Genomic DNA, 25,409 nt, shown 5'->3' on the forward strand with positions numbered 1-25,409 from the left:
ACAGCACCCAACTTTTATCATACATCGAGACCAGTACTTCAAACTTTGATCAAAATGTGTCTTCAAATCCCAGATAAGTCTCTGCTTTGCTAAGTGTGTTGAATTTATAATTTGGGTGCCTTATTTCCTCTGTGAACTAAGACAAATTTGCTCAATACATTTTTAAGTATGCACTTCTGAGTCCCCTATCTAAAGCACATCTTGAAGACTGATTGCCAGAAGAGTCCCCCTAGCCCCTACCTGTCTTTTAAAGACTTAACGCAACATACCTGAAGTTGCATGGCTTTCATTCTTTATGCTATCCTTCACTGTGATGCTTATGAAAGGGAGATTGTCAACAGGGCTCAATCACCTGTCTGCTCCCACCAACGCCAGAGGTAAAATCTCTTGGAGCAGCTATACAATCATTGAGCAATTTCAGAAATCATTTGCACGATACAGAGCACAATGAGAGCTCAGCTTGGTTATGCACAGTAGTGATACTATTGTGCGAACAACAAGTTTCCAGCTATGTGGGCTCTGGTCATCATCTCAAGTGCATTTAGAGAGCCTAAGGATTGATGCCTTTTCTGAGAAACAGTTCTTCTGCATTGCCACACACTGAACTTGTTCCAGGTTATCTATGTGACTACTTCAAAGATAACCCTCATCCCCAGGGATGTCTGTTCCTTGTCATACACCAATTAAACCACATAAGAATTTACAATCATGATTACAACTCTTTCTGTCAAGCTATATGGAACAGACATACGTAAGGACTGTGTGAATGCTATGCTGCCCCTCAATTGCATCTGTCTTGTTTAACTGAGGAACATAAAATTGAATTAATCCACACAAAAGAGGAAATTTACTGAAGACACAGAAGGGAGGCTATCGACTGGTCAGGTACCCTATGTCTCCTTGCAACCCATATTCCTCAGATAAGGTGAGAGCCTTTACTGCAGGGGAAAAGAAATTTTTTTTCCCACTGACTCTCCTACAATTTCTTAGGAGTTAATTATTTTGTTTTACTCTGCCTCTGTATGTGGGCTCAAAATTGTGCCTCAAGCCAACACAGAGAAGCTGCAAATAGAACTTTTTTCTACTCTCCCAGGTACAGGACTCTTGTCATTTGTTACCCTCTAAATTATCTACAATTATTTTGTTTAGCAGACTAATATGGGAACTCTGTTTAATATGACAGAAAGAACAATTTAACTGAGTCGTGCTTTGTATCGCACGTTGGCAATCAGCACGTTAATAAGTCTAGAAGATTGATATCAGTTTGAAAGGCAAAACCTACACAAAACAATTAATTAAGAAAGTTAAAACAAATGAACTGCTCAGGATGGAATTGGATCCATGAGACGAGATGGTAAAAGCCCAGAAGGAAATACTCTAATTGAAAACTGGCAGTAGAAGGCACACAGTACAGTTAAACATTATCTTATCAGAAAATTAGCAAAATGTAATTTTTTTATTGGATTTTTACAGATGTTATTTTTAACCACATCAAAAAAACCCACCTCATGGCTATTGGCACAAATTGTCATAATTACTATAATTTGAAGACTGAGCTGTGGAGTGACTGCTCAGATAACTATCTCGTCCTCCTTATGCTGTATTAGGAAAGCAGCCAGGAGACATATCTTCTCATGTTTTTTGTGCTAGGTTTGGACTTCATTTGTGTCTATTATCCAATCTCATTCTTGAGAATACTAAAGAATAAATTCTTTTCCCCTACCTGAAACACTGGAGAAAATCAGGAGGTTAACATTAAGAGACCTAAAGTCAACTTTAATTAACATACCAATTACCTCCTATTTGCAAGCAAATTGTTTTATTTCCTTCCCTATGTTCCCAGGGGAAGTCTATAATTTTATTTTTTTTAACATACGGTCATTCACTCAGGGAAGTAGAATCAAAATCTATGCTCCCAAACTGAAAGAAAGCCAGAAGAAAAAGAGTTAGCATTGTAGCCCAGGTCTCCGGAACCCCACGCAGTGGGGTTAGTAACACTTTCCAGCCTTGCAGATTGGTGTGAAAGTGTTTCACAGATTGTGAATTGCAAGTAGTGGGAAATTAGGTACCTATTTTGACTGATCTTTCCAATGTTCCCAAATCTCTGAAATAGACACGTATTTAAGACTTTTTCCTTCCCTGAAGGAAATTTGTGGGGACAGTAAAGTGAAGCTAAGTAACCTGTAACTGGAAAAAAAAACATCATCGTATAAACAAGAAAATTATTTTTATGCAACATAATTGTACAGCATTTTGATAACTTGCAGCCAATAACACATGTGGGGCTGTGGTTCCACCAGTACCCATGAAATCTAAACAAGGTTAGAAGTTATCAGAATTTGGATGAAGGACTTTCCAAGGAAATCCTAAGTACCTTAAGAAATGGTGCTAGTAAATCAGTAAGTGACCTTCTTCCTGTAAGTCAGGAACAGCACAGCCTCTCCCCCACAGGACTGCAGTGACAATAGAGTTGCAATTCTCATAACCAAATAGCACAACCCAGGTCCCTGGGTCCTACGAAGTAGGCGCCTCTAAAAGCTCCAACTACCATTTTTCTAGACTAGACTTCTTCCCCCAGGAATCAGAAACAGGTGTCAAGGCATCAGGTGAGCAACACATTGTTATCTTTATGAGGTAACATGCAGAAAAAGGAGCTGTTAGCTGGGGGTGATGAAGAAAAAAGCTGCATCAAAAACAGCTCCATGTCAATATTGTCATCCCCTGCAGCTGGCATAACTTCCACCCTGAGTAATTGCATTCATCTGTAAATTCAGCTGTATACAGCATTCTTGTTTTCCCTTCTGTCCTAAATTGTTGATCAATGTATAAAAGTGCAGGATTAGGGAGAGAATCCCTCACTCACACTTCATCATTCTTTCATTTTGAGAAACTTATTCCTATTCACCATTTTTTCCAAAACAGCATGAAAGAGCAAGTCCTCTAGTAAAAAGCCTACTTCAGTACTTAGCTCACTTGCTAGAGAAGCAGGGATGACTCTCTTCAATAATTAATGTTGCAAACTAAATAACTGTACATTAATTTACAGTAAAAACATTTAGACAAAAGCAAAATAGACTGAAACAGGAAGAGTATGTAAGATTTTGTACTGTTCTTCCTGGATGTCTGATTATCTAGAACATTGGATATGCACAGTACCATTCTAGGAGAACATGTGTTTCATGAACACGCACAAAGATGCGAAGCTACATGCAGCAGTTCTGAAAATCCCCTGCACCACTTGGCTGCATCTTTCAGTAGCTGCACGTCTTTAGAGACAGGATTCCTGCATATCACATCTGTAGTATCTTTATCCGATTATGCAGAGACCAAGTACCTCCTGACTAAAGTTGCCATCTGACCCTTAAGTCAATTTGTTTGCGATGTCCTTCCAAGTTGTATTTGACATTTCTAGCATGATCCAAGTTTACCAGAATTTCTGTCCCTAAACAGGGATAGAGGAGATGAGACACCACAAAAACGCTGTAGAGTGCTGTAAATTCTAATCAGTTAAGGACTGCAGTACAACCTAATAATATGCTACTTGGGAGGAAGAGATACAACTACTTGGGAGCATCTGAAAAGCAGTCAAAAGCATGAAGATGAGGGAATGCTGTCTAGAATGCTGAAAACATAAAAGATGCCTCCCTTTATTTAAAGCTTGGCTCCAGGGTATAAAGCCAGGCCACAGAGCATGGCCTTAGATGTGTTGTGCTACCCTGCCCAGCCTCCACCTGTTCCACAAAGACAAGTCTCCATGATGACCCCGGTGGCCCTACCCAAGAGCCTCACAGCAGTACTTGATCTTCACAGGAAAATTAGTTGAGTAGGTAAACACTGTCCCTACTTTATGTATAGGTACACATAGTCATAGCAAGAATAAACAACATCCTAGGCCTCCCTGTAGAAATAATGAAATCCATCAAACTGTTTAACGAGGAAGCTTAATGTACGAATAAGCAGAGATACAAAATTGTAAACCACAAAGGACACACTAGTGATGATTCCTATCATACTGCTGTAACACAACAAAAAGATACAGAAGATGAACCATGAACACAATTCATTGCCCACCAAGGCTACCCATGGGCAATTCTGTAACTTAACCATACTGAGAGCTGCATGGGTCATATGTTCAGTAGATCTAATATCCAAGAGGTCCTGCCAATATCCCACAGGTGTGCATGGGAGTGCAGTTTGTGAAAGGAAAGCAATTATGTGGGTGGGTACGCATACAAAACGGTGTTTCTAAATCCTGGATGAATTCATTCCACACACCTGCATCCATTTCACTTTGAGGAATTAGATAAAGGGGAAGAGGGAAAAAAATATCTTTTAAAGATACTTGAGCATTAATGCCTCTCTTTGGCTGGCACTATCCTCAAGCACTTCATCTCTCCCAGAAACCTGCTTCTGCAGAGCCCTCTAGAAACCAGCACTGACAGGTCCACCCCAGGCCTCCTGGGGTCAATACAGGAGTTTCTGTCAACTCCAACAGCAGCTAAGTGTGCTGTGCTTCTAGACAGGAGGGAGGAAGTTCCGACAGAAGGAAAGCAAAAGAGCTCCCCCCACACCCCTTCCAGTTTAATTGACAGGAGGGATTTTCTTAGGGATTTTAACTTGAAAACCAAACAATAAGCTACAATCCAGGCATTGTTCTAGTCACTTTACTCACATGTTACAGGCCTTTATTTTATTCTGTCTGTTTTTGTCCTCTCAATTTACACTGAGAGGTAGGAACCTATGTATGCATCTCCTGTGTTTTTGAAGTGTTTCACAATGCAAAGGAGAGGTTATACTACAAGCAAACTAAGTGTGACAAAGTGACATTATACCATGCTAGCAAGGATGAGAATAAAAGTTGAAGTGGGGTCTCTCTAGGGTCTCAGAGAGTGCAAACTATAGAATCAGTTCGACTTTGTGTGTGGAGAAGGAGGGGAGGAGCAGAAGTCATACCACTGTTTATATTGTATCACCCTACTTATGCGAAATATATGTTTAGAGATAAATACAAAGCAAACACAGGTGACTGTTGCATTAAAATAGCTCACACCTGATAGATTAGGAATGCAAAATACAACCTCTTCTTAAGTGTAGAAAAATTGGTGCTGAGAAATTGGATTAACTTGCGTTGCTGAGGAATACTCAAGTTTTCTCTGTACCTCTCCAATTTCTTGTTAGTTTTTTTAAGGCATGCTTTGCTTAGTGTAAGCGCCCTTCCCTGTTTGCAAATAAAGGGCTATATCCTGCAGTCCTTTCCCTGAATGACAGAATTGGGACCTTAAGTTGCAATATATCATTTCTAGGCTAAATTTGTCCCTGCTATATGAAAAGTCAACTCCCGTGACTATAGCAAAATGTTATAGTTACTTGTTGTTAACATTAAAGGTCTATAAATAAATTTTATGTATATATTAAATGTTACTATATTAGTGTCTAGATTTATTAGATAGTATGTCTTCAGAACCTCAGCATCTGAAATCCTGTGATACGGAGAGTTTAATATACAAATAAAAAATATGAACTTGTAACTTACAAGATTTTAGGAGAACCCTGAAGATAAAGCCTGAGTAGAACTTAAAAACTCATAAAGCAAAGCAGTGTTTACTCACAGCAGATCAAAGGCATCCAGTTCACAAGATACACCACCTCTGCATTTTTCTACCGCCCTCTCCCCCAGCTCGTTACCCCATTTTTTCCTCTTCAGCAACACCTCTTTTCTCGCTATTACAGTTTCTCAAATCTTTATCACATCCCCTGCCTACCTTAACGCTCCCACCTATATAACACAACTGTCCTCTGAATTTCCGCACTGCATACAGCCTGCACATTGCTTTAGATGCCCAAGGCAGGCAGTGAATCAATTCCCCTTCACTCCCAATTCAGTCAAATCCATTTAGCACCCAGCAGAGCTCCTGAGCACTATGTATGATAAAGCCCAAAACTCAACCACACTTTCAGCTACCTGGTTTCCACAGATGCTGAGTAAGACAAAACAAAACTAAGTTTTATTTTTACTTTACCCCAAAATTTAAGTGGTCAGGATTTTCCACCAACTTGGAAAGCCATTTTCCAAATGCTTTGTTATAAAGATATTACATAAAGACATACATAAAGTCTCAGCCACGTTCCAAAACTCCATCCTCATGGTGTGCAGAAAAACAAGAGCAACTCCCTTTACAAGCGCCAGATAACTCAAGCTGCCTGGGAGAAGGAAACCACAGCATTTAACTTTTTCTTTTTCCCCTTTTGCACCTCCTTTAGCCCTCTCTGGCTGCATCTGCTCCAGCCCAGGGTGCTCCACTATCCCCAGGATTAGCAGAGATCTCTGCCGATCGCTCACACCTGCAATTCAGACTAACCCTGTTCCACTTTGTGCAATCAGCCGTACTTTGGTAAGGCCATCAGCTCCCAAACTGACAGGCAAACAGAGACCCACCTGACGGGTCAGACCAGACACCTGCACTGGGGCTGGAGCAGGAAGGAGAATGCAGAGGGAGGAAGGGAAGAGGTGGAATTACACAATTAACAGACTGGGTTGATGTTTTGAAGAGAAGTATTACTTGCTACCTGTGGGTACATTACAAACACCCGATGATGAAACCTGTGCTCCTGTAAAATTCCCAGTGAAGTTTTTTCCTGTTTTATACCTAGTGAAGTGGGTCACATCAGGAGAAATCAATCTAATAATTCCAAAACAAGAGGTCAGAGCTCACAATAGCTGCCACTTAGAGGACCTAAAATTTAATTTGTCACCGAATCTCCATCGCCAAAATGCATGGGAAGACTAGTAAAATACTCCACCAATTTTTTTTTCATAAATGCACTCTGGAAAAATTAAGCCTATTGATTTCCCTTTGTTTCAAATACATCTGTGAAATGAGAACATAAAACACTATTATTGCACTACAGTTGGATTATGCCTCTGCTAGACAGCTGCCTAGAACTGAACATGGAGAGCACTCTAAAATATCTGTAACTAAATGTGATCTGTAGGATATATTTATGCTTCAGTGATTGCTGTTAACAAAAGAGCACACAAAACCCAAATTGTGCATGACTATTGTTCCCTGTAGTTATATACGTGCCTAACAGCAGTGTTCCTGAGAGGGTATTCACAACTCTTACACAAGTGTCACTGCACAAGGTCCACCACCGATGCATTATTTGAGGAGAACGAACAAAACTGTATAGAATGCAGGCAGCAGAATGTCTGTCAAAAGCAACTATTAATCCCTGCTTTTTCCCTATTTTAAAATTTCAGATTTGCTGTAGGAAGGGGATCTGAACTCAATATTTTAAATTATATTGCTGTTTTTTGCGTGGATGCTCTGTAAACAGACAAAGGCCAGACCTCAGCCAATGCTATTTAATTCTGGGCCATCCAAAAATGTTTATCAAAGTGACCTCAGACCAGTTTTAGTCCTAAATTTTCAACTGAGACTTAAAGGCAGATCTTACAGAGCGGGCCTGGGCCTCTTCAGACAGCACCAAGCCCTGAGGTCAATTCTTCTCTAATGCAGCTCCTTGTTTCTAACTATTGCAGAGAGATTAGGCACCTAGTGCTGATACAGGGAAAAGATGGTGACATCTTCCTGCTTTGTAAGTGGGCAGGTCATGAGGAACAGCAAGCTTGAGCTGCTATGGGGTAGATCACAGACACACTCCTTTACAGGGCCCTGTACTTATTGACTAAGCAGCCTTACGTTGTGCCAGGCGCAGCATTTACCCTTGTAGCAATATCAAGTTTGCCAGAGCACCCAAGACCCTCAATAGAAGAGCCTTCATGTTATCTACCAGAGAGACAAAGGTGATGTGCAGAGGTGAGGCCGCAGAGAGCAAGAATGAAGAGGCAACACACCAGGTCTACAAGGATGCAGTGCCCACCCAAAACCTCCCAGTTTGGGTAGGGTATCCATGTGAGGTACAGCAGTAATAACTGAGGTCAAAAACATTCAAACACTGTGGCTGCCTTGAACAGATCATATCGTAAAACCAAAACTAACATGGGAAGGGCTCCTTCCCTGCGTAACAGGAACATAGTGTTACCAGTGATGCCAGACTGGCAGTGCTTCTGTCCCAGCACAGGCCTGTTGCCCCTTTCCTACCTCTGAGAAGGGTAGGAGGAGGTTCCACCCATCTTTTCCTGTGCTTTTTGATTTTACTATGTCCAGTCAGGAGCAGGAGTCATCACACCCTTTGAATGTAACTAGTATACAATTACGTTTAAAATCTCTGAATACCTAATAGCATATTGACAGTTGTTGGTGAATCTTGGATATTGCTTTGCAGCTAAAATTAGAGAAACAATTAGCATCCACCCACGTTGCTACAGAGTATTTTATCAGTCAAGTAGAATGCAGAACATAATTATATGGCTATATCCACAGATTACACATTGAGTCAAAAGTCAAATTGGGTTATGTTAACCACCAAGTTATCCTGAAATTGTTCAGTGATAAGTGAGAAAGAATTTGGTCTCTGTGTGGTCTCTCTGCTGGGTGCATATTTTCCAGCTGTTATCCCCCTGACCTGCATACCTGCCATGGACTCCTTCAAGTTTATCAATCAAACCAGAGAACAGAGAGCCTTGACACCTGACTTCAGCTAACAGGAAGCAAGCAGTAGCCCTCCACTGTCTAGTCCCTTTCCACTTATTCCCGTGACGTAGGAAATGAACCAGCACCTTGCAGAAGAATAATGAATGGAGCTGATACACTAAGGTCAGACAGGCCTGACAGGTCCTTAGAGAAAAAAATAAAAAATAAATAAAAATACACCAAGAACTCTTTTTTTTTTTTTTAATCTTAACGCAACTCACCCCTACAGAGCTAGCATTCACTTACCAACAATTAACATAGAATAGGAATTACCAGTTATGACTAGATTGCAGACTGGAGAAATGAGTACTGGACTTCATAAAGGCTTAGAGGCACTGAAAAGATTAGATCAATTAGATCAGCTGTTTGTGCCTTTGAAAGATCTTTTCTACTCGGTGCAGCACCTCTATTGGTAAACATCGACTTTTAACTGGGGAGCATAATATTTTAATGGAAAACAAAGACCAAAAGCAACAGGTTTCCCTGCTCTTCTGCCTTACATGTATTAAGCCCATTCATATATGTGGAAAACTGATGTAAAATGTTGTTAGGTGAACAACAGGACCAAAAGGAGAGGCAAAGTCATCGAGTCCAGGCCCACGGCATTCACAATAACCACATATAAGACATTTTCACAAAAAACTTCTGCAGAAGCCCCAGCTGCATGGGATCACACAGCTTCATATAATATCTCTGTAGACTCAGGAATTTTACTTAGATTTTCATCTTGGATTTTTCCAAGTGGATTTTCTGGGTAACCAAATAGCTGTAAACAGTGCCAGATTGCATTTTAGGTCATTTAGTGCTGCTAAATTTTGAAAAAGTATTTTTGTCTGATCTTTTGGTACTTCTTGGTTTTCCAAATCAGCAGAACACAAAACATCATGAGTTTCCTTTCATGATTCCCACTCTTTGAAGTGACCCAAAGGTATTATAAACAAGGTGAACATCACTTTCAGTCAAGGATGGCCTAAGTTGTAACAACTGAAATCAGAGAAGCTAACTTTCTTTTAAGCTGATAAGAAGGAAATGATTAGAGTTTGTATTTTTCTAAAGTCTATATCTTCACATTTATTGCAGCTGTTCACCATCATGTCTCTGAAACTGAGGTGAATATGTTTTATAGGAATCCTTTGACCAATTTTAATAGAAAATTACAATAACAACCAGATATTTATAAAAAAGCACAGAGAAGAAAAAGATTAAGAGGCTTAATTACACCACATCTATGCAACAGGAGGTGCTTAAGCAGTGACAGCAGAGATTCCTTTTCTCAGAAAGGATCAGATATGAGAAAGTACTGAAGCATTAGCAGAGCCCACCTGTGTGTTGGTTTTTAGACCACACTAATGTAAATTGGCTTTTTTTATTATTTATGTCTTAGCACAGAGCAGAGAACGGTAACTCTAGCCACCTTCTGATAACTTTCTTTTATGAAAATTCATTAGCATTCTGCAAATAACAAACCTTTTAAACTAAACTGAATGCATTGGTTGAGTTGGGCTTTCTGAGATTCCTGGCTCCTCCACTCCTCATCCAACACTTCAAAGGAATGCCTCTCTACCATTAAAAGTCTGTCTTGTAAAAATTCACCACACCCTAGGAATTTCCCTTGTCGAATACACTATTCAGACGCCTTTTTTTTTTTTTTTAAGAGAAAATGTTTCCAAACCAATCATAACTGAAATAAGATTGAGCAGAAAAGGAAAACAAAGATTTGTCTTTGGAATCATACATTTTCCAACCCCATAACTCACAAACACAGAATAGTTTTGCCCCAGTCCATATAGAAGCCCCATAGATGATCAGTAACTCCTTTCCAGCCCTGCAAGTAAACAGCCCAGAACTGGAATCAGAGCAAAGCTGTGGTGTAACATGAGGTGAACAAAGAGCAGTTGGGCTTTGAAAGGTTTTCAGTACTTGAGCAGAGAAGTTTGGGGATAATCTTCCAATAGGAGGAACAGAAGACAAAATCCACAGTGACTGAGATGTGGAATCAGGCTTATGAATAGGATATCAAAATATTGCCAGAGATGGCAACAAACTGGATGACCTGGTGCAGTACTGAAATGATACTTGAGCCTCACGATGAGGACATAAAGGAAACAAACACTTTTTGTCCGTGCAAAAGGCAAAATATAAGCGTCTGTGGCATATAAATTCCAAAATTACCCTGAATTTGGTAAATGATAAAGTTGAAACCAAAATAATGAGGGCAGAAAACATTTCAGTTTCTTGTAATAACTTTTCCTTATTTTGTTTCCGCATGGGTTAATTCTGCTGAACCTCTGTTAAAGAAATACAGAAGAAAAACAAATACAAAACTACTGTTTCCTTTCCTCTTTTTAAGCAGAAAGATTTTAAGGCTTTTTTTTTTTTTCTTTTTTGTCAAGTTTGAAATTAGTTTTAATTTCACACAAACACCCCCTAAAAAGTAGGGAAGAGTAGCACTGGTTTTTACTTATCTTATTGCGGTTTTATAGAACAAATAGATTGGAGAGAGAAAATAAAACGAAATCATCACAAGTAGGTTTTTCTTTATTCTCAGTGCTCTGCACAAGTGTCTTACATTCCAGAGTTATAATATCAGTGTTCTGCAGTCATTTCAGCCAGTACAAGAACTGAAGTGCAGATTGAGCTTGGCAAGCTACGTCCTTGAGGCACGCAGATACTGCAATAGTCAACAATGCACCTGACAGAATTAGAAAGGTGCCAAAGCAACGGCAATTAATAAATTGCAATTCTGAAGTTTTGAAGAAGAGATGGACATGGACATTAGGCATAGCTTTCTGTTCAACAAAGAACACAAAAATAGTACAATGTTTTCTGCAAACCCTACTTCTTAACTATGCAACACTAAGCAGTACAAATACAGTATATCTCCTGCCCGTGGTCACAAGTGGAAGCACAGCAAAATTCTTAGTCAAGGCCTTTCCAGACAGTGCTCAGATAGTCGCTGCCAATTCAGTGACGTACCAAGACACAGTAATAAATTTTAGCTTGTATTTAGCAATTTCCACTCTGAGGATTTCTTTTTTTTCTTTTTTTCCTTCTCCAGATCTCAGTTTTTCACAGAAACAAGGATCATTTTAAATAAAATATTCCCTGTATTTTAATCAGGGACATTTAAGTGGGAAAAGAAAAAAAGACCTGACCACAGTCACAGCAGAAATCAAATGTAGGGACAGGGAGTGGAAGGTGTAGGGACCAGGAGTGGAGTTTACCTCTCTTGACAGCCACTACCATTAAATCTATTGCACCACATTTTTTCTTGTCAATAGACAAATAATGCATATACAAGCTGATAGATCAAAGTGACAGTAAGAGGGTCAGCAGTGGTTGGAATGTACTGAGCAGGAACTTAAATATTAATGAGTGAATAGGTTCATCACAGAATATATGGGCATTATTCAACAGATGCTGCTATGAGCTGAACAGTGAGGATATTTGACAGTACACATGAAAGGATTTGATGGTCTCTCTCCAAACTCCTACCCTGCTGCTATAGTCAGAAATGCCATACAAAGAAATCTAAATTAACTTCTCACTGGCCTTTCCTCTCAGGCATTTTAGGAGACAATTGAGTGTTAAGATACATTATGGCCTCAGTGCAGATGATAAAAATAACTGTTAATAAAATAAGCAGAATTTGCATTACCATTAGGTATGAAATTTTGCAAGCAGGTAATCAGTGCTCTGCAGGAAGACAGAGTGAAATCTGCTTCCTTCCCAAATGCTGCATCTTCACATTCAGAAAAAAAAAAAGGAGCCCCATACAGCTCAATTCTGCAGCTATTCAGATGTGGATTTTTTTTTTTTTTCCTTGAAATTCTCTCATGATTTTGGTTAAGATGTTGGATTACAGCTCTCTGCAGCCCAAGCTACCATATTTCCTCTACTACATACCACAAATGGCTTTGCAACATCTCATGTGATATCTGAATATCTGTACTTAGTGAAATGCTGCCTGTTTGTCAGTCAACAGTGCATTCATTGCCATGACTGCAGAACCGTAGCACACATCCAGCCCTTGCATACAGCATACACTCCTGTTCATTTGTCACCTCTTGATTCACTTGCACAAGAACTCCATGAAAACAGGGACCAGGATACCAGTTGTTACAGCCACCTGCATCATAGAAAAGGCTTCGGTATTAGGCTTTAACTCCACTGCACTGATTCAGAGTATAAAGGTATGCACAGCACCTCCTTATACCATCTCATCAGTTAAAAGGAAAAGGCTTCCATCTACAGTTCATTAAACACAATTTTACTTTTCTATCATCTATGTTAGAAATTTATAGCAGCTTGAATTAGCTTTATTTTTTATTAAAATGATATTTTTGTCATCAAGGACCAAGTCTCTAAATGAAGATCACCTTGGGCAATGAGTTTTGAATGTTTGCCTCTATTCACAGTGTAAAAGGAAATACCACTCCACAGATGCAAACCAGAAAGCAAAAAAGAGACTTTTAGACTTCTTGTCCCAGTGCAAACTGCACAGAGTCTTAAGGGTATTTCAGTTAAAAAAAAAAATTTGATTGCATTGCTGCTGTTCGAGTTCAGGCTCACTAACTTTCAAGCACGTCACCTTCACTCTTCCAAAACAGATTCAAAGGCCTAAAAGAGCAGCTTGATAACAGAGAGGGGCATTTATTTATTTATTAAAAGGGCATTTTTCCCAGACTTTAACTAAACCTCATCCACTCTTGTCACTCTGGGCAGACAGTTGAAAGCAATATTAGAGGAGGTAATTGCATAGATCAGTCAACAGCTTTTGTCCCCTTGCCACTGAGACTTACAGTAAAATGGGCACAAGAAAACATTGTACTGGATTAAAAGCGGATCTTTCTCCAGTTGCTTGCTACTTACCAGCTGTTGTGCTCAACAGCAGCTCTAGAGGTATCTACAGGGGAAATCTAGCCTGACACTGTCTTCCCCCACCAACACCCCCCACCTCTCTAAGCTTGAAACAGATTACTCTTTGTGTTTAAAGTGAAACTTTACCAAAAAGTATTCTATCTTGTCATCTACCATTAAGTTGTTAATCATGTGTGCAGAGCACTTTACTAGCAATGAATTTTTAGGATACGGAGTTTACAAGAACACCACCACTGTAACTTCTCAGATTGACAAACATTTTTCTCAACCCTTTGATCTTATTTGGAACAACTCATGAAAAGGCTCAGAGTAGCTGCTTAAATAAACACAGTACAAGAAGCAGACAAATTTTATTAACTTTAGATTGTAAATCGCCAGCAGCAGCCCACATGCTGATAAAAACAGGTACTGCACTGTCAAAAAACCTGTACCTGTTATGAGTACATCAGAACAGTTGCAAGAAAGCTCCAAGTCTATCTTGTAAATGACAGAATTACAGCACCTGAAGTACAGTGAGACTGAATACAAATCAAAGGGCACTGAACAGAAATGCAACAATAGAATTAGAGAGTCAAAAATAGAAGTTGTTTGGTGTCATAAAATACATCATCAACATCATCTTTAGGAAGGGAGTCATCACTCAGGTTTTGACAGCACAGGCTGTAAATGGATTCTGTTTCCACAATAGTACGTTTTATCTCCACGTTCTAACCTAATTCGAAAGCACTGAAAAGCACAGCGTTAAGACTGGTGCTGGAATTTTTAAGCCAAGTCCTATCAATTTAATCATGCAGTAGTTTAATAGGACCATTACAGACAGCAGAACAATATCAGCTCCATTGCTGCCTTCACATCACATTAATGCATTTTATGAGAAAACGTTCAAAGCCAGCTCATTTATATGTGTATTTTTAAATATCTTTTCTACCTGGAATTTGCATAGATCACCTTTATGAATATTTCAAGCGTATAAAATTCTGTAATCAATGAACATGGTACCAGTTGCTGCTTATCTCAGAAACTATGGTTTTAACTTCCCAAGGAGAAAAATGCACATCCTGAAATAACTCCTCTACCATTGTTAGTTAATTCGGTTCATCTGCTCTTTAAGGAGAGATTGAGAGATTTCAGCTGAAAATTAGAGAACAGGCCCATGAAAATTTTCACTTAAATTTAAAAACTTGCTTACTTTTATTCTTTGCTCAAAAATTCATCCTATATCCCATTAGGGAAAACAAAATTCAGCATTGTCTTGGAAATGTACAGTTTTAAAAAATTGGTTTTGAGGTGCCTTTTTATTTTTAATACACATAAAACCTTCAGGAGCTATAATTCATTTGTATGAGAATTTTTACAAGGCTTTTTTTTTTTTTTGTCTTCTCTACCTGCGTTGGATCAAGGTAGACCCTAAACCAAATATACAAAATACTCACTACCTTTGTAGAAATTTTAATCCAAGTTTCTGATCCACATTCTAGTCAAGTACTTAACTCATGGATGAAGCAAAAGCTCAGTCCCTCAGCCCTCAGGACTGTAAATTCTGAGACCATTTACAACAGAACTTTTGCATGAACTGCCATAGAGACAACCAGTTTTTCAGTTCCATTCACTATATTTATGAGAAATTAGTTTTTACTTTATAGCTGAGCAGATACCTAAGCTCAAAAATTTTCTGAGCAGGTGACGCTGATTCAGCTTCCTGCTGGTATGGAGAGAAGAAGCGCATAAATTTGTGGCCACAGCCCATCAGAGAAGACAGAGGTACATAGGAAAAAGCTATGGGGGCTAATATACGCAACCCCAGCTCCCACAAGAAGCTTAAACAAGAAAGATCTCTTCTTTCTGTTTCCCTACGCATTCTCATTCTTGCCTCCGTGCCACAGTTGTGACCTTGTTTGCCGTGTTAGAGAGCAGCATAAGGGGGTAGAAACTTAGCTTGGCTTCCCCACCAGAACATGCCTCATTTACCTGGGAGCTGTTTCAGGCTTTCTCCTGCTCTGCACACTGACCCTTCCCAAAGCAACAGCCTGCTGGGGTCTCTTTGGGAAAGGGCTGGAAATCCTGAGTATTCACTGTTGTTTGGAGTGCAATCACAAGACTAACTCTCTGTTACTACTAACATTAAGGGCAATGGTTAAACTTGCCATTTTCAGAAAGATTTATCATACCTGAGAACGCCACTTTTTACAGAAGGAAACTAGAACACATCAGTTTTAAAGAAGTAGTTGGCTTCAATACAACAGACCTCTTTGCAAGACTATCTGCATTGAAGTCTGTGTAGAGTCAGGGCTAGATTCACAAAAACACTTGCAAGGGACTAGCATTCAGGTTAGCAGACTCCCTGCAAAATTCGAATCCTAGAAGCCTAGAGCACAGGCATAAAAAAAATACACGTTTATGTTCTCACATTAACTTCAAATATGGTCCCTAGAAACACAGAGATGCATTAGCACCTGGAGAGACATCTTTGGTATCTTTACATAGCCATGTAGTTTCACCTTTGATTCAAGATAGACTGATATTAAGACTACAAAAAAATATGTTCATCCTACAGGATGAAAGCTTAATCTAGGTGAGGTTGAACGTGCCTTTATGATTCCCTTTTCTGGCTACTAATTGTTGCCATGCCAGGACACCCAAGCAGTTGCTTACATGACTCACATGAAGTCATGCAATGAACTTGCAATCAAGATTTGATATCTCAAGGGAAGACACTGAATACTGAGTCTGAAGCTTGTTCTGTAACAGCTAAACATACTCAGTACCATACAGGACAGTGTCCAGACTGCTAGAAGAGCAGGTCTTTCCTCGGATGGCACATTACCGCTTACAAATTGGGTGAACTATGTCCACCACACCAACCTGAGAAGAAAAGCCAAGAACAGGATTCCCAGAAGTGTACAGATGCAAAAAGGTAGGTTATAGTTGAAAGGCCAATCTGCATGTGAAGTTACCATAACAGCATACGACGAAGGCAAATAGTCTGTCAGCTGTGGATTTGCATATGTAATTAGCAGAGCTAAATAGAAAGCACATGAAAGTTTTGCCGTGTTTGTGCACGTGTACACACACAAAGTGCAGAAAATCAGGTCTTGGAAGTAAGTGTCCTAGTAGAATAACACATAAACTAAGAGCTCCATGATACTGAGGGAGCCTGGGCAAAGGGCCAGAAACTCCTGAGTTGTAATCTCATGCGTGCAACTAAATCACTGTGGTTTTAGGCAACTAATTAAGCTTTCCACTGTCTTAGTTTTCTCCCTATGTTAGATATAACCAAGTATTTTCCCCTTTATGTATATGGGTAAGTAAAGCTGATTTATAGGGACCAATAGTGTACTGACTGACCTTAGCATTTTAAAGCACCAAGAACACCGATTTTATTTCATAACTCAATTCCAGATTATTTTTTTCAATCCCACAGGTATACAGTGACAGAGAGGACTGTACTGTCTTTATACACAATATTGTATATACTGTATTATGCTCTGCAACCTGCACAGTCAGTCTGACCTCTTCAAGGAGAGTCCTGCCTGAAAGAGTGGATGAGATGGCGATACCTAAAAGCTCACAAGAAGTGAGAATTCATGCAGGCTGGTGTAGGTCTTTCCCATCTTACTGAACTGTAAACCCTAGTGCCTCATTACGATCCCTTCCTTTCACCTGTGAACTGGCACAGAACCTCCATCCTTGAATCTGATCCAATTAAAAGTCTCCTTCGTTAAGAAAGTGACAAATACAATGTGAATTACCACCATAAACCAAAGGGAAATGCTTTTATGTAAAGTTTATTGCATCCATTACTTCCATAGAGCATGAGTGTTTCCAGCAAATAGCTGTAAGAATGCCAGCACTTTTGTATTGCCTGCAATTAACTTATCTACAATTATATAAACAGGTACATGATGACAGTCTTCAGTAATAGAGGTATTATGGGGAAAAATAAGGGTTGCTTTACTTTGAGCGTAGGTCTTAGTAGAAAACAGATTAAAGCTTATGTGGATATACAAAATAATAGATAGGCTAATTCTATTGTCTGCCTCACCTAAATTATTTTATTAGATGGAACATATTAATTATAATGAAAGAGAACCCCTGACTCTGTTGGCTTCTAATGAAAATTCCTTTGTAAGATCGCGGCAGGATTTCCCACCATTTTCTCTTTCTGATGAAATTAACTCCCTATGGTTGGTCACCAGGATAAGCTCATTTTAGCCAATCAGCTTGGGAGCTGCCATTTACCTCACAAAGGGAGAAAAAGGTATCTGCTGTCATAGCAACGAGTGGCTTTGCTCTGATCATATTTGGATCCTTTAGCATAATGAAAGACACCGGCTTGCTTTTTAGATGATTAATCTTTTCCCCTGTGAACCTACTTGAATACATTAGCAAAACAAGTATGAAAAATTTGTTTATCCCAAGACAATCATTAGAAAATTACCTGCAAGGGTAATTCTCATTAGGGCAGAGTTTGTGAATAGCAGACCATATGGTGAATGAAAGCAGCAAGAAGCAATAAAATCTTAAAGCTGCAACAGGTTGCAAAGTTTATCAGGTTTCAATCTGAAAGCTTAAATCAGTTAAGCCTCAAAAGTTTTGAAAATTTCTTCTCTTACTAAAATTCCAGATTGGTTACAACAGGAAGACTCGACAGACTATACAGCCAGGCCTGCAAATCCTTCCCAACTCAGGCAGTCCTGCATGTGGCCTAATCCCAAGCACATACTATAACTCGGGAGTATTTTCTTAACTTCAGTGGTGCTAAGCCAACAGCTGAACCAATAAGACTAGATTCTTACCTTACATTAAGTGAGTTTAGATGTTATTACTTTGATATTTAAATGCTACTATAAAAAAAAAAGTAATAGATGATTATGAGGGTGGTGAGGCGCTGGCACAGGTTGCCCAGAGAAGCTGTGGATGCCCCATCCCTGGAAGTGTTCGAGATCAGGTTGGATGGGGCTTTGGGCAACCCGATCTGATGTTCCTGCCCATTGCAGGTGGGTTGAGATTAGATGATATTTAAGGTTCCTTCCAACCCAAACCGTCCTGTGATTCTATAGAGCTTTCAAGAACCAACTCCAGAAGAAAACACAAGTCGAATTTCATACTAAACTGACTTATTCGGTATTCAGAAACTTATTTTAGCTATGTAAATGATGAGTAGTTAATATTATACTGGGGCAAGGTGAAAGAAAAATTAGATCATTTGCAGTATTGAAATAGTTTAATTATTATCTTATACCCACGAGAAGTCCCAGTGGAACAGTTTTGGAATTCATACTATGTAAAGCTAAAATTACTCCTCCGGTTTCAACAAATCATTAGAAAAAATAGAAAAAGAGGAGGAAGAGAAAAGAATCTACAAGATACCACCAGCTTAATTTTGAGAGCAAAAACCAATGTAATTCTGTGGGTGCCACAGTGCACTAGAGAAGGGCTATTCATACCAAGGGGCATTGTTCTAAGTGCTCCCGTGTAAACACAGATTTCTCACCTTAGCAATAATTTTTGTTCCAAACTAGACTTTGTTTGGATCTCTCTGTAGGCACAAGTTTAATACAAAAATCAATGCTCTGCCTTTCTGTTTAGGAAACAGAGAGTTTCCTCTTAAAACAGAGGGTCATGTCCTCCGTTATCACCATCTCTCTACCACATAGGACCTAAGTAGTTTGATTTTAACTCTTCCTAAAATATTTGTAGTGTTATAATATTCCAGATTAAAAGAGTACTGCATCCAACTGCAGATAAGCCACTCCAGTCACTTAACCTCACCACCACCATGAGCCGTCTGCCAGGTCTGAACTCACATTTATAATGACATAAGTGTAAAGAGGCCACATCTCTGTGCAGCACTTTAGTTACTTTAGTTTGAACTCTAAGAACTGATTTCACATCAATGCTTCAAAACTAGTTTTATCAAGTAGTATGAAGTTCTACCAGCAGTTGTTAATGGTTTGCAAGCTAGAGGAATTTTATAGGAATACAATATCGAGATTGGGATCTACTTATTTATTTTTTGCCTTGAGTGGTGAACACTTGCACTATTCAGAGTGTATCTCCTTCAAGTGGACCTCTAGGAGCTATCAGAGACAATAACTCAGTAAGATAACAGAGACTAGTGGTGGTTCTAGAAAGCCTGACCCATATGGAAGATTGATTGTGGCGGTTTTGACATAATCCTGACTCTAAGGACTGAACTTACACTACTGGGATCAAGCAAGACACGTTTCCTATTAGGACAGATCATTTCCTCTCTGCAATACCAGAGAATTCTGCAATATTTCCATTCTGTTACCTGAATAGAAACACTTCCCTAAAGCTATATATATTTTTTTTTCCCAGGAGGAACCTGCTGATATATATATGTGTGATGTATATATGTGTATATATACATATATATATGTGCGTGTGTGTATATATATATATGACTTTAAAAAGATGTGATGTTTAGAAAATGCATTTTCTAATGCATCGCAGCCAAGTGCATCACTTTTTCAAATGCCTACTTCTCAATGGAAAGCTGTCCCTTATAAATGCAACCTGTCATATATCCCAGGTTCTAGCTGTCCTCCATTTATTTATTTGTAGTCTCCGAGAGAAACTGGTTGAGGGAGAGAGGCAGGCGCACAGGCAATGTTTCCTATTTACCCACAGTGGGAAACCTCCGGCTATATCTATCATTCCTCATTACAGACCTAGATTTTGCTTTTAAGAAATTCTTCCATGCTCACACTTTTTCATCTCCGTTCAGGCTGCTCTATAGAAGTAAGCATAGACTGATCACACACGGTTCTGCTGAAATCTGAACTTCACTTTGGAACTACCTTTGTCTACAGATTATTTTAAATTCTCGTTCAATTTTGTACAAAGTTTTGTACAAATCTCTGGGGAACATTCTCCAAATTGCACCTCCTTGATCCTGGATCTAGGTGGCAAGTGGGCCCAGTGGGTACAACAAGATGAAAATAAGTATGATTAGCATACTCCAAAATCCATTTTGTTAAGCCTATCCCCAAGTACTTAAGGATGTAAATTTTTCCAGGGCCCTTGATGGAACATTACCATCAGCACCAACCACTGAAAGCAAAGCAATAACAGATGCAATAGCATCTCCAGGGTGCCTTCAGGTTTTCATCCATATGAAGTAATTAATCCTCACTTTTTTGTTTTATTATCTTTCCTGTACTATCTGCAGTTACCAGGAAAAACAACTGGAAGTTTTAGCCCCCTAACATTATTAACAGTACAGAAATGCACAGATTAAAAAAATACATTCTTTAAAATGTTTATTCATGGTCATATCTTACATTCATATTGTATTAATTTAGCACTGACAAGAAAATTCAGTGGGTTTGACAATAGGCTTTTTCTATACCCTGAATCTACTTCACACCAATCAGGAGAGGTGAAAAATGTTCTTTAACAATTAGAACTCCTTGGATCCATGTTGTGCATTAAATGGTAACTATGCAATTAAAAGGAACAAATTTTAAATCTGACAACAATTGGTGCATCTCCAGCATTTAAAATGATTCAATTATTAATAATTCATGCTCAAAACCCCATATGTGGGCAATGAAGCAGAAGGAGAGATGAAAACGAAGTCTGATCCATGACTAACCTTACATCTGTACAGAGTCTGACTAAACAGAGTTACAGCATTATGTTTTCTACAACATTTACCCAAATACAGTAGGAAATTGTCACACCATAATATCTATTTGCAGTGATGCTCAACAGTTAGTTAATAGCATGGGGGCTGGGGAAAGGCATGCTAATGTACAAGAATCAAGGTATGCATACAGTTCCATACTAAGTCCAATTGAATCAGACTTTCAATCCAATAGAAACAAGTAGGTTAGATGCTTGAAAGATTTTAATTATACATGAGCTAAAACTGACTTTGCTTTAAAATTTGCAGACAATACACTCCAACCCTTATGATTTTGGTCCTGGTTTAAACCAAAGTTAGGAAGTTTTCCATCTTCAACAGAGTACAGACTTTTAATGAGAAACAAGTCAATCTTCTGAGATGCTAGTCTACATTAATTAGAAGACAATACACATTTTCTCTCAGCTCACCTATCTCACCCAGCAACGTATTCCGAATGTTATTAGATCACCCACTCCCACAAATTTAGTCTGAACTAGAGACTTACAAGAGCGGCTCACCATACCATCGACAGATATATCACGTTATAGACTGAGCCCAAAATTCAAACCTCCGGTGAAATCTCACTTATATTAACCTACAAGCTCAACTACTTAATTCTAGATCTAGGCTTTAAATTTTGCACCCTTTTAAGAAAAAAAGCTTTGCTTTTTATAGCTTTCTTGGCATATTTGATGCTGTGATAAACCATGTATGAAAATAATAGCAGTGACACATCTGAGTTAGCTGCAAAACCATTTTTCAAGCCCTAGCCAATGAAGCTGCATATGATATGCCAGTTATCTTGCATCTTGACTCAAGCTGGAAGATTGAGAGGCACAGAAAGGGTAGAACTACTAGCTCCCTTAAATAATATTTTGTAACATTACCATATTTATTGATGCAACAGTCAGAAGAGAGGGTGTGGTCTAGGAGACCTCCCAGAATAGAAATAGGCATGCAATAACCTTAGAAATACAACATCCTTTCTAGGAGACACATACAATGCTATACATACCTTTCATTAAGTCACGGCTATTTAAGAAACAGCCCAAAATATATTTATGAAGGGTAAGGCTAGAATACATCCATATTGTTACTATTAAAACATATACTTGATTTATGTGCGTTAAAAGAGATTAAAAAGTTAGTGTTTTAAACACGCTCATAAATTTCAAAAAAAGAGAGAAGTGTCATAAATAGATTTGTTTACCTCTACAATCTTTGATGTCCTGGTTCTAATCATCCTTCCATATGTGGGGGTATGAGAGAAGAGACATGTTTATTCTGTGGCTGATTTATTACAAAATCAAGACCATTCAGATTCAAATTCCTCCCCTCCTTAAATACATTGTTGGTGTTCTCTCTTTCACACAATTTACCACCACATGTAAAGGTCAAGTCCACTGGTAAAGTAATTCATATGGTTATCCAAATCCTATCCAAGCTATAAATTAATGTGACATAAACTGCCTACAGCATTTCTTCTATTTCTAATGCTATACACAGGCAAGCCTAGCCTGGTATACTGATAATTAAAATAAAAATTGTATGCACCTCCCTCAGGAACACACACACCAAACAGGAAGTCAATTAATTCCAGGATGGGACCTGCTGAGGGAGACACAGCAATGATTTGTAGCAAATACTAACTTCAGGCTTTGAATGGAAAAGATAAGTACGCTTTACTTCACAATTGCCACCTGTATCACCAATACAGAGAGAAAAGTGCCAAAGGAGGAAAAAAGCTGCAAAATATCATCAGAAACCTGATGTTCTCGATTTTACACAAAGCAACTAGAAGAGCTGCAGGCTGATCCCCTAGTGCTCTGAAAATTAAGACTTACATAAATCACATGTGAACATATTGTTTTCCAGAACTTGCTGTTTCCTTAAAAATCTCAAACTCGTGGTGGAATACAATGCATGGTCTGCAAACAGGCTTTACATTTTGTAGCCAGAATGAGCTTATTTATTTTGAAACCACAGACTGATCAGCAATGTTGCCCTCAAGAAGAGTCAAAGGAGATTAAATTTTTTTTTTTTACCCTCTCCCCCATAATTGTGATACAGCTAACAGTTTGATTTATGAACTTAATACTATAAACAAACTTGAACAACTCACCCTGCAGACTTCGCTGGAAATGAGCTAATATGCACCTGCTGAAGATTCAGCCCACAAGGAGGTAGTCTCCTTGGAAACTGCTCCTGATGGTCTGAAATACAATGGAAATGGTCACTGAGAAAACTTACATTGATAGACGTGTTGTGAGAGGTGGCTTAAGACCTGGATTTTGCCTCAGGAAAAAAAAAATCAAAGCAGGAACACTCAAGTGCATACATAGCTTAAGTAGGTTAGGGTGCCCAGGGTAGACCTGGAAAGAAAAATCTCTATTAAAGAAAACCAAGACAGACTTCACAGTCTAAGGTATTCCACCCATCCCTAAATTATAATTTCTTTCACTAAAACTACACGGCTGAACTAGCATCTTTAGTGCATTTTAACCCATATCAAAGTAGTTTTACCCAGTGTGGTTCAAACTCTGCTTTAAGCCTGGACATTTGCAACACCTGCTAATATTTGCCTGTTCTCACATGCTTTTAGGATATCTTTCATTTTTGATTAGCATTACAACTACTTTCTGCTGTCCTCTCTTCTCCTCCCAAGTCTTTCATAAAACCTGTTGACTGATTTATTCAAGCACTTATCTTTTAACTTGCTGTTACTAGACAGGTGCACACTTGCAACAACTCTTGTAGCTGAGCCCATTTAACAGCTCTGTTAGGGGCTCATCTTTGCAAGACACTGAGCCGCAAAGAAGTTAGTATCCTAAATACATATTCAAAGCGATGATTTAAGGTGCACTCTCTCTCATAGGCAGGGCTGGGTGCCTTAGGCATCTGTTTGTTGCTTGTTAAGGAGACTATAAAGGGAACATCCCATCTAACTAATCTTATTTTAATAGGCAACACTACACAAACTTGATACAGTAGTGGTTATCCAAGTTGGATGCGCCATTTGCTCCAGAGACCTCAATCACAACAGTTGATAAAAGTAAATTCCTACAACATAAACATAAGAGAGTTTGGACCGTATTGGTGTCCAGACCTGGGTGATCTTGTTTGCTTATTCCGAACCCACTTGAGTACACCTGCACTCCAATGTTTTTGTTGACATTTTACTTGCCAGACACAGAAGATGAAGGGGGATGTGAAAAAAAAATGGAAAGCAAATTCAGAGGGAGCAATGCCTTCGTTGTTGTTTGGTTGGTTGTTTTTTTAAAGTCACCAAGACAGTAAAGAAAATCCTTAAAAGGGTATCCACATAAAGGAAGGAGGTCTCAGAATCCATCTCTGGCTGCCATTCTACACTACTTTGTAAGACAGGCTGAAATGAATTTTGACATTCCTTTTTACAAAAATGTCTGAGGTAGCATGTAGGATGATAGCAACAGATTACACAGCCACATACAACCTGCATTACTCAGTAGCTGAAGCACAAGCCAATATACAGACATATGTTCTCCACACAGATCACTTCAGCCACAGGTGAATCTTAGAAGGTCTTCGCTACACCTACATGCACTCCATCTTCCATGCAAAATACAGACCTCACTGCAAAGACAGTAACACTCGAAAAGAATGTGGAGGGACAGTTTAATTAACTTCAGCCCATCTGCAAGGTTTTCCATTAGTTCTCCCACAGAAAATTATTCCAATCTCTTAATCTGAACTTTGGAGTAATGCTTTCTCAGGGATGATAGATGTCTTTTGGAGAAGGAAAATGAGTACAGTCTTGGTAATTTCAACAACAAGATTATATTGTGAGCTATATAATGCTTTCTTCCAATTCCAGCCCATCATCACACATAGCTGAATGTATGTCCTACAGCTACATCCCAACAACTCGACTAAAACATCCAGGCTCAATTCAAAATCGCTATGTAGTGAAGCACTTACTATAATTTTCAGGCAAAGTTACAAGATTGTGCACACACACACAGTTGCATACAGCGTAAACAACACCACAGGTAAAACTATCTATCAACTCCTATAATTTAAATTCCTTTGGATTCAGACAATACAAGTGTCTGCATGAAACCTGAAGTTCTAAAGTCTTAGGAAACCTCAACAAAGTTTTTAAGTATAAATTTTAAACCCTAAAACATTGCATTCAATCACATGAAAACAAAACAAGAAAAGGATTCAAGTAACTGTAGTGGGAAGCGATTCAAACCAGCAATAAGGTCAAGTATATTTCCCCCCTGTTCATGTAGGAT

At 38.9% G+C, this 25,409-nt stretch overlaps 1 long non-coding RNA gene across 6 annotated transcripts in view; it reads right to left on the bottom strand.

Moving 5' to 3' along the window:
• LOC125182285 (uncharacterized) overlaps window positions 1-25,409 on the bottom strand; it is a 371,668-nt gene that overhangs the window by 295,988 nt on the left and 50,271 nt on the right. For 3 of the 6 annotated variants that reach the window (XR_007161741.2, XR_007161734.2, XR_007161739.2), the window contains exon 2: window positions 23,255-23,345. The exons of the other annotated variants lie outside the window; for them this stretch is intronic. This is a non-coding gene — a long non-coding RNA (uncharacterized lncRNA). The remainder of the gene's footprint in view (window positions 1-23,254; window positions 23,346-25,409) is intronic. 6 annotated transcript variants of the gene reach the window in all.

Source organism: Anser cygnoides, chromosome 9 (assembly GCF_040182565.1).
Source record: "Anser cygnoides isolate HZ-2024a breed goose chromosome 9, Taihu_goose_T2T_genome, whole genome shotgun sequence".
Classification (NCBI taxonomy): Eukaryota; Metazoa; Chordata; class Aves; order Anseriformes; family Anatidae; genus Anser; species Anser cygnoides.